Source organism: Kogia breviceps, chromosome 4, assembly GCF_026419965.1.
Source record: "Kogia breviceps isolate mKogBre1 chromosome 4, mKogBre1 haplotype 1, whole genome shotgun sequence".
NCBI lineage: Eukaryota > Metazoa > Chordata > Mammalia > Artiodactyla > Physeteridae > Kogia > Kogia breviceps.
The window spans coordinates 156275013-156284462 of record NC_081313.1 but is presented as its reverse complement, the minus strand read 5'-3'; the positions used below and the strand labels follow the sequence as shown (position 1 = coordinate 156284462).

At 46.1% G+C, this 9450-nt stretch overlaps 1 long non-coding RNA gene across 1 annotated transcript; it reads right to left on the bottom strand.

Moving 5' to 3' along the window:
- Positions 1–1193: 1193 nt before the first annotated feature.
- On the bottom strand, positions 1194–3835 carry LOC136794093 (uncharacterized). Its single transcript, XR_010840396.1, has 3 exons — positions 3682–3835; positions 3263–3392; positions 1194–1571 (listed from the first exon to the last, which is right to left on the bottom strand). It is a non-coding gene; the product is annotated as an uncharacterized lncRNA (long non-coding RNA).
- Positions 3836–9450: the final 5615 nt, after the last annotated feature.

The following is a 9450-nucleotide window of genomic DNA, read 5'->3' as shown; positions in this document are numbered from 1 at the left end:
GATGTGTTCTAACATTTTGGCTTTAGTCCCAGGGTTCTTGGGGTACCTGTTGAGGACTGAATTGTGTACTCCCTGCTGCTACCCGCCCCCATCTGCCAAGTTCATATATTGAAGTCCTAAGCCCCGCTACTTCAGAATGTGACTGTATGTGGAGATAGGGTCATTAAAGAGGTCAGCAATATAAAATGAGGTCATTAGAGTGGACCCTAATCCAATATGACTGGTGTCCTCAGAAGAAGAGGACATTTGGACGCAGACAGGCACAGAGGAAAGACTGTGTGAGGACACAGGGAGAAGACAGCCATCTACAAGCCAAGCGGAGAGGCCGCAGAAGAAATCAACCCTGCTAACATCTTGATCTACTTCTGGCTTCCAGAACAATGAGAAAAAAATTTATACACACACCCAGGACTATTATTCAGCCTTGAAAGAGAAGGAAATCCGTTTGCAACCATATGGAAGAACCTGGAGGACATTATGCTAAGTGACATAAGCCAGACACAGAAGACAAATGCTGTGTGATCTCACTTACATATGGAATCTAAAAACATTCAACTTACAAAAACAAAGAGTAGAATGGTAGTTGCCAGGGGCTGGGAGGTGTGGGAAATGGGGAGATGTTGGTCAAAGGATACAAAGTTTCAGTTATGCAGGATGAATAAGTTCTGATGTACACCATGGTGATTATAGTTAATAATACTGAATTGTATACTTGAAATTTGCTAAGGGTGTGTTCTTGCCACACACACACAAAAAGGTAACATGTGAGGCGTTAGATATGTTAATTAGCTTGATTGTGGTAAGCATGTCACAGTGTATGCTTATATCAAAACATCACGTTGACTTAGTTGTAAAGCAGAAACTAAACACACCATTGTAAAACAGTTATACTCCAATAAAGATGTTAAAAAATCTATCATTAAATAAAGTTTAATTTAAAGAATAAAAAAAACCACATCATGTTGTACACCTTAAATATATACAATTTTAACTTGTCAATTATACCTCTATAAAGCTGGGGGAAAAAAATCAAACCACAAAGTACAAACCCTTCCTGGCTAATGGTTATAAGTGTGGGTTCCAGAATCATACTGTCTAAGTAGAAACCTTAGGTCTTCCCTTATTTATGAGTTATCTGTTGCTGTAAAGCAAAATTGGTGGTGCAAAATAGCAATAGTCCTTCATTATTATCTATCATGATGCTGGGTGTTAATTGAGCTCAGCTGGGTGGTTCTTACTCCAGGGTCACTTACGTGTCTGGTGGTTGAGGCTGGCTGTTGGCTGGGACCTCAGCTGGCAGGTACATCTACTGTGGCCTCTTCATGTGGCCTGGGCTTCCTCAGAAAATGACAGGTGGGTTCCAAGGGCAAGCATCCCAAGAGAGAAAGACATGGGGATTGAATTATGTTACATGACTTTGGAAGTCCCACGGGGTCACTTCTGCTGCATTCTATTCAAGGAGTGAATAATTAGACTTCACCTCTTAATAAGAAGAACCTGCAGAAATATTTTAAAACCACCACATCTCCGAAGTCTGCATCCTTAGCTTCTCCAAGCTTCAGTTTCCTCATCTATAAAGTAATGGTAAACATAGTCCCTTGTTCATAGAAATGCTATGAGAATTAAACGAGAAAATGTGTGTAAACCCCCTAGCACAGTGCCCGGCACATAGCAATTGCTCTGAGATAGTGCTTATCCTAGGGATTATCTCATTGCTGTCCACCCAAGCCTTTGAGGTAGGCATTTGATCTCCATTTTACAGAGGGTGGGACAGAGATCCTAAGATGATATGTAACTTTCCCAACCCAAACATCTTTCCAATTCTCAATAAGGGTTCCCCTCTGGGAAGGACAGGTGACATTGGAAAACAGTTACAACTGAGTTTCTGAAGGCCAGGGATAAGCAGAAAGCCTCGCCTGGAACAGTGTTCCTCAAACTACGGTTCTTGCACTGTGAAATTAAGTTAGTGAGCCACAATTGGCACTTTTAAAAAAGTGACATCTAATAATACAAAATGAGAAATACCAGAGTACATTTTGTAAGTACGGATAAATTTTATGAAACTTTTGTTCCTTATATCTGTGTGCATTGGTGGTTTTCAACTGTGGGCAATTTTGTTTCCCAGGAGACATTTGGAGATGTCTGGAGACTATTTTAATTGTCACAACTGAAGGGGGCAGGAAACGCTACTGACATCGAGTGGGTAGAGGCCAGGGATGCTGCTAAATATCCTACAATTCTCAAGACAGCCCCCTCCCCACTCCCTAGCAATGAATTATCCAACTCAAAATTTCAACAGTGAGGAGGCTGAGAAACCATGATATCTGTATATCTATATCTACATGTACTGAGTTGCAATGTGCAGTGTTCCATCCTGTGGGTTGCAGTCAAAGAGTGTGAGAGCCCCTAGACTAGAAGCCTCCTTGTGAGTCCAGCTCCTGAATCTAGTTCTGCCACCGAGATTTGCTCACCAGGCCCTGGGAGCATCTGCCCCTACTCAGATGATCTGAATGCACTATTCATTTTCTCCTGGTTTTCTTTGATTGTCAGCTCTCCCCAGATAGGACTTCTCTGAGAAGAGTTGGAGTCTGGACATAATGTAGCTTTGGAAGATAACCCTCTAACACCTGTTAACCCTGGTTCAGACAAAAGCTTTTAACTTTCCTGTTGGCCAGTGCTGAGACCCTAGGTTTTCCCTGTTTCCTCACAGTGAGGATACTGACCTAATCACTATTACTAGTTGAGCATTTCCTATATGCCCAACACTTCTCAGTTCCAAGCACTGGCTCATTTATTCCTCATAGCAACTGTGTGAAGAAGATTCTATCATGGCAGTCTTACTAGTGTGGGAACCGAGGCTCAGGGAGGTTAAATCACTTCACTGGGACCACACAGCTGAGGAATAGCAGAGCCAGGGTTTGAACTCAGCCCGAAAGGACCAGGGGGTACCGCCACTTTCCAAGCTATGTTTTGATTGGAATCTAGGCTTGAGACACATCTATCACACAGACAGATCCAGTAGGAAAGAACAAATTCTAGGTTGGGGCCAGGCAGTGTGGAGTCTTGTTCTGACTCTCCCCTTCATCAGCCATGTGACCTGGGAAAGGAACTTTTAGTGGTTCAGCTTCCTGGTCTGTCAGGTGGGCATTCCCGTACCTGCTCAGCCTGTCGTAGGAAAACTGTGCTCTGGCATCACTTTGGACATGCAACTGCTTGGGCCAGGCCTTTACACACCCACCCTGTCACCTCTCACACCTCTCACCTCTTTTAGACTCCTCCTCGTCCAGGTTCTCATCTCTGACCTCTTAGAGCCTCCTGTATTCGTCAGCTCGGGCTGCCAAACAAACTCCACAGACTGGGTGGCAGTCACTTCTTTCTCACAGTTCTGGGGGCTAGAAGTCGAAGATCAAGGTGCCAGCAGACCCTGTCCTTTCTGAGGACCCTGTTCCTGACTTGCAAGTGGCTGCCTTCTCACTGTGTCCTCCCATGGTGGAGAAAGGAAGCGCTGCTGTCTCTCCCTCTTCTTATAAGGGCACCGATCCCATCATGGAGGCCCTACCCTCATGACCTCAGCTAAACTAATTACCTCCCAAAGGCCCCACCTCCTAACACCGTCACATCGAAGGTTAGGGCTTCAACCTGCATCCTTTCTCCCTTGAATTCCCAAATCCCTTTACTTACATGCCTCCAATGGCACTGACGACGTCTGTGTCCCTTCAGAATTCTTGTTTGGAGGGAATGTCCAATCTCCTCTTCCAGACTGAAATTTTCATGAGTGCAAAGGCTGCGTTTTATTTGCCTTTGTTTCTTTGGCTCCCAGATCAACAATCATTTGTAGACTAAATGAAAGAACAAATGGGGGCATGACATACAGGTGTAAGTGGTTGCTGGATTTCAGGTGGTGGTTGGCAGAGACACAAACATACTTTCATCAGAAGCAGCTGGCACTATATGTGAAGGCAGTCACCAGGTTTTAGCACTTTTCTCTGCTCCTGAGCAGTTCTGGAAGCTTTTTATACAGATGCTGCTTTTCTGAATGAGGCCATCAGCAAGGGCCAATGCTGTTTATCTTACTAGTCACGATGACGTTGTCTCCAAAAATAGCTTGTCTCTGAGGATTGTGCATTGAGGCGAGAACAAAAGCGTCATCATAGATCGGCAGAGCTTAGGGGTTGTCTTTGGCTCAATGCTTCTGATTGTCAGACGGTAGACAGAAGCCTAAAGAGGGTGGAGACTTAGGAGCTGGGCTATGACCAGATACCTGGCCTTTAGACTCCCATCTCCACCAAGCCGGTGTATGAAAGCACTAACAATGGAACCACAGGGGATGTTGGGTAGGCAGGGCCCAGCTGACATTCTTCAGATGCCACTTCCTACAGGAAGCCTTCCCTGAGCAGAACTGCCCCCTGCTCCAGTTCCCATCATCAAGTTAGAGGTAGGAGCCCCTGCCATGAGCTCCCCTAGCACTCTGTTCTCCTACTATGATAGCACTCCCACACTCATGGTGAGGTAACATACACTCGTTCATGCAAAAATATTCGAACACTTAACCATGTGGCAAGCACTACTTTAGATGCTGAGGATACAATGGTGAAAAAAACAGAAAAAAATCCCCACCCTCATGGAATTTGTATTTCTAGTGTGCATGGGGAGACAGACAAAAAAAACATAAAAACAGATAAAATATAAAACATGCTAGGCAGCAACAAGTGATATGGAGAAAATAAAAGTCGGAAAGGGCTATAGGAGGGGCTAGATGATGTGGGCAGTGAGGAGGTCAGTTTTTTTCCTTTTTTTTCTTTTTTTTTTTTTTTTTTTCGATACGCGGGCCTCTCACTGCTGTGGCCTCTCCCGCTGCGGAGCACAGGCTCCGGACGTGCAGGCTCAGCGGCCATGGCTCACGGGCCCAGCTGCTCCGCGGCATGTGGGATCTTCCCGGACCGGGGCACGAACCCGCGTCCCCTGCATCGGCAGGCGGATTCTCAACCATTGCGCCACCAGGGAAGCCCGGAGGTCAGTTTTAAATAGGACAGTCAGAGGAATCAGATGAGCCCTGAGAGGTGACCCTCGAGCAAAGATGAGAAGGAGGTGAGGGAGGAAGCTGTGTGGAGAGAAGGGGATCTAGGTAGAGGGGACAGCAAGTGCAAAGGCCCTGAATGGGGAGCCAGGCTCTCCAGTTTGAGGAACAGCAGAGGCCAGCATGGCTGGAGCAGAGTAGGGAAGGAGAGGGAGGAGAGGTTACAGCAGGAATGGGAGCAGATTGGACATCTGTCCCCTCCCCACCTCCCAATACCCACACTTCAGCGAACTAACTTATACACTGAGGCTCTGACTGTAGCCAAGCCAGCCAGGTGCAAGCCACTCATTGACTAAGGGAAAGGTTTTCCAGGGGAAGCCAAAGAAAAACATGGCCAATTCTTGGTTCTTAAGTTTCAGAAGGCAGGTCCAGGTGTAATGTGGGAAGGCTGTGGAAGGATGCAATTTCTTCTAAGTTGACCCAGCCATGCCTTTGTATCCTGACTCTCACCTTTAGCCAGACTAAATAAAGATTCCATGGACTGGTGGGTAAGGTGAAGACCGGATTGAAGGAATCTGCTGAGAGGGGGTGTGGCAGCTAGAGGCCGCCATGTCTGTTTCCAGGGCTGGGTGGAAGTCAACCCCTAATTTGAGCTGAGGAGTGGTTGCTGTTCTACTTTTTGGCATCTGGTGAGGACCTCTTGGTGACAGCAGGCAGACAGAGGGCTGTTCTTCATCTGCAGGAGTGATGCTCAGTACTTTGCCTAGGTCCCACGCAGCCCGCTCCCAAGATCCCAGGGCACTTGTCCATCACCTCCATGCCCCAAATGGAAGATGGAGCCTGACACTTGGGGTCTCACCAAGTGAGGATGGTGGTAGACGCCCAACTCCTGTCACACAGATTCCTTGGTGACCTGCCCACCTCTCATACACGCTGGGCTCCCTGAGGGCTAGCATGTCTCGTGTGTATATTTCTCTCTGGATTTGGCTACTTCTGTATATCAAGGGAGTAAAATCTGTTGAAAAGTTTATGGGTTCCATGGGTCTGTTGGGAGATTTCGGGGGGCATGAATTGTAGGTGACATTTGGTCTGTCATGCTTACTTTTCTTTGGTTTTCACCAGATTCTTAAAGGAGCTTCTGGTTTAAGAAAGTTGAGAACTGAGGGAAAGGAGGATACTTAAGGTGGCCCACAGGTAATAAAAACAATGCCCAGTCTGGGCCAAGCTCTTTCATATTTTGTCTCATTCCAACCTTGTGAGGTCAGTGCTCACCATATCCCCTATTTCCACACAAGGAAATCTGCCTCAGGCCTAAGTAGCCCATTCAGAGAGTGGAGCTGGGCCTTGAACCCAGGTACATGCTCAGAGCAGCCCTGTGTCCCCTCCTTCCACTTCTTTGTCACGGGATGCACTATCCCTAAGACATCCAGACTTCTCTCACACACCTATTCTGGCTTTGTCACTCTAGAATGTTCTATAACATTATTTTATTAAATTTAACTTTTCCTTTTAGTTTGGGATGATCATCACCTTGTGTAGTATGTTTTTTCATGCTGTAAGACATAAAATTCTTTTACTCTGTCATAAACATGTGTCTTTCTTCTTCAAGGTGTACCCTGAGTCCTAAAACCCTGATATCTGATGAACAGCACCAAATTTGTTTTCTTTGTCTTTTTACTCAGATTTTCTAAACTTCATATATCAAAGTAATGAATTAAATAACGAATACCTCTGCAAATAGCTACCACTTACTGGATGTTCTCCAGGTGACTGGCATGGTGTCATTTTTACCCTCCTGATCACATTTGATCCTCCGAATGCCCCTATGAAGTAAGTACTATTATTATTCCTATTTTACAGTTAAGGAACCTGAGGTTTAGAACCCATGGCAGGAGTGGGATTTGAGCCCAGAGCTGCAGGATTAACGACTACCCTTGCCAAGCCACTTCCTTCTTTACTTCGGTTGGTGTAAAGATGTATCCCTGTGCGTGCCTCAGGCCTCAGGGGTGACAAATGACCCAGCAGTATTTGGGTAGTTAGAGATGATAAAGTAGGCTGCTTTGTGGCCAGTTGTGAGGTCAGAGCAGAGAGGACCTGTTCACCCCAAGGGCTCCTGATGAACTCATGGCCTTCCTTGGGGTAGACCACAGTGAGGCAGCCTGGAGAGGTCAGCATAATGCAGGCCCTGGCTGGGGGCAGATATGGAACCTAGCACTCTCCAGGGATGTGAGCCACTGCTTGGCCAACGTTCCTTCTGGAAAGAGGTAGGAGGCTGCCACTGCTTCTTTGTGCTGCCTGGGTGGCCTCCAAGAACCCGTAATGTGTGAGGTCATTGTAACTGAGCAGCTCAGGAAATACCTTTGGTGACTGTGGCTTCAGATATCTGAAGTCCAAATTATAACTTGCATTTGCCCAGTGATTCACAGTTCAGTATTTATACCGCAGTGATCTCATTGAATCCTTTGTGCTTCCTGCTAGGCTGTGAAGATCATGTCCATTTGATAGATGGAGAAACAGATGAGAAGAGGCAGGTAAATTGCCCAAGGTCACCCAGAGCCAGGACTTGAGCCCAGGTCCTTCTGACTCCAAGTCCCATTCACCAGTGATTTTCAAACTTCACGCTGTGGAGCCCTCAGGTGCTTAGGGCAGGCAAGGGGAAGGGGCTGAAGATGTGGAGGAGGGGGCCAAGGGGGCGAGGCTCTGTTCTCTTTTCCTCACTTCACTGCAGACCCCACTTGTATCAGGATTCTGTTTCAGACTTGTTTGAAAGACTTGTGTTGCTAAGCAAATGTTTCCAGAGGACTACCCCAAACTGTTCCTTCTTCTCTGGGAACTGGGTGAAGGCTCTTCCTTCCCTAGGACTCCCTTTTCTCTATAGCAGCAAGAAGAAACCTACTCTCTGTTGGAGGATATACACAACCCCAAGATGGCAGCACAAGGATATAGCAGATCCAGGTCTTAGTCCTAGGTTAGTGTGACTTGGCAAGTTATTTACCTCAGTCTCTCCATCTGTAAAGATGAGGGGATTGGCCTAGATAATTCTGAACATCATTTTTTTCAAATAACTAGTGAATCTGGGGTATCATGCTTAGTTCATAGGATCTTAAAGAGACGTAAGTCACTTGAAATTTTATGAAAATGTAATTTTTTTGTCTGTGCATTTTTTTTTCTGGAAGGTATATCTATAGCTTTCATTAGAGTCTCAAAGGGGTCTGTGATACAGAACATCTAGCTTCTCTGGATTTTTTCTTTATTTTTCTTTTTTTTGGCAGATATGCTGGGAAATCTTATTTCTCCTTGGGGAGGGGGCTCAAGTTTTAAGAATGGTGTGAGAAAGCTATTTGCAGAAAGGAAACAAGTGTAACATATAAAGATAAGCAGAGCTAAAAGATGGGAGCTAGATGAATGATAAGAGCCCGTGAGCAAGCTAACAATACTGTTTAAGCCCTTGGATCCAGCCATGCCTGATACCCCTACACTTTTCAGCTAAATGAATGACTGCCCCTTCCCCATTAAGGGATTTTCTATTTCAATCGCCTATAGAATAAATGATTGATGTGCTAACATTACTGGGAGAAGCTCTCACCATTTGAAAAATTAATGACTCTCTACTTAGAAAAAAGCAAAGCAGGAAGAGAAAGGGACTGGGGCGGTAGTTTTCCTCTTAGGCTCTTTTTTTTAAATTTCAGGGAAGAAAAATGCTCCCTGTTTTGTTCCCTATCCTTTATTCTTTTAGCAAGCTAGTGGCTTTTAGAGGCAGAAAAGACCTTAGAATCAATCTTGTCATTACATAGATGGGAAACCAAGATCCAGAGGAGATGTGACTTTCTCAAGGTCATAGAGTAAATTGGTAGCAGCGCTGAGACTAGAATGGAAGTTACCTTCTTCAAGGTATGCTCCTCCTCTCTGCGTGACTTTCCTCAGTGCTTCTTTCCCAGGCAGGCTCGCCAGTTAGCTGAGCTTAGGAGGGTTCCTGTGACCATATGTATTGCATTGACATATGGATCCTTTTCTTGTCCAGAAAATTCTGCAGTCTGGCTCTCTTTTTCAGGTTCCATGGGCACAGGCAAATAATGCAGTGTTTGGTCAGAGATGCTGGAGGAGGTAAGGGACCAGTCCCCTCACAGGTGACAGGCCCACCTAGGGTGCTGGCCTGGTAGGTCCAGCCAGGATCGGGGTCCTGGGTATCAGGACCAGGCTAGACATTGCCCAGTGTTGCCCACAGCAGGAAGATTTGGATATGGGAACGGTCAAAAGCAGGCAAGCAGGATTTATGGGACAAGTCCAGGGTGTCACTTTCGGCCACAGGGTCAGATTTGTTTAGCCCTGAAGGGCAGGCATGGTAAAGGCAGAAACGGGGTCAAGGGGGGTCAGCACAACCATTGCCCACAGGGCCGGCGGGAGAGACTCCGTTCACAAACTACTCAAAGCCG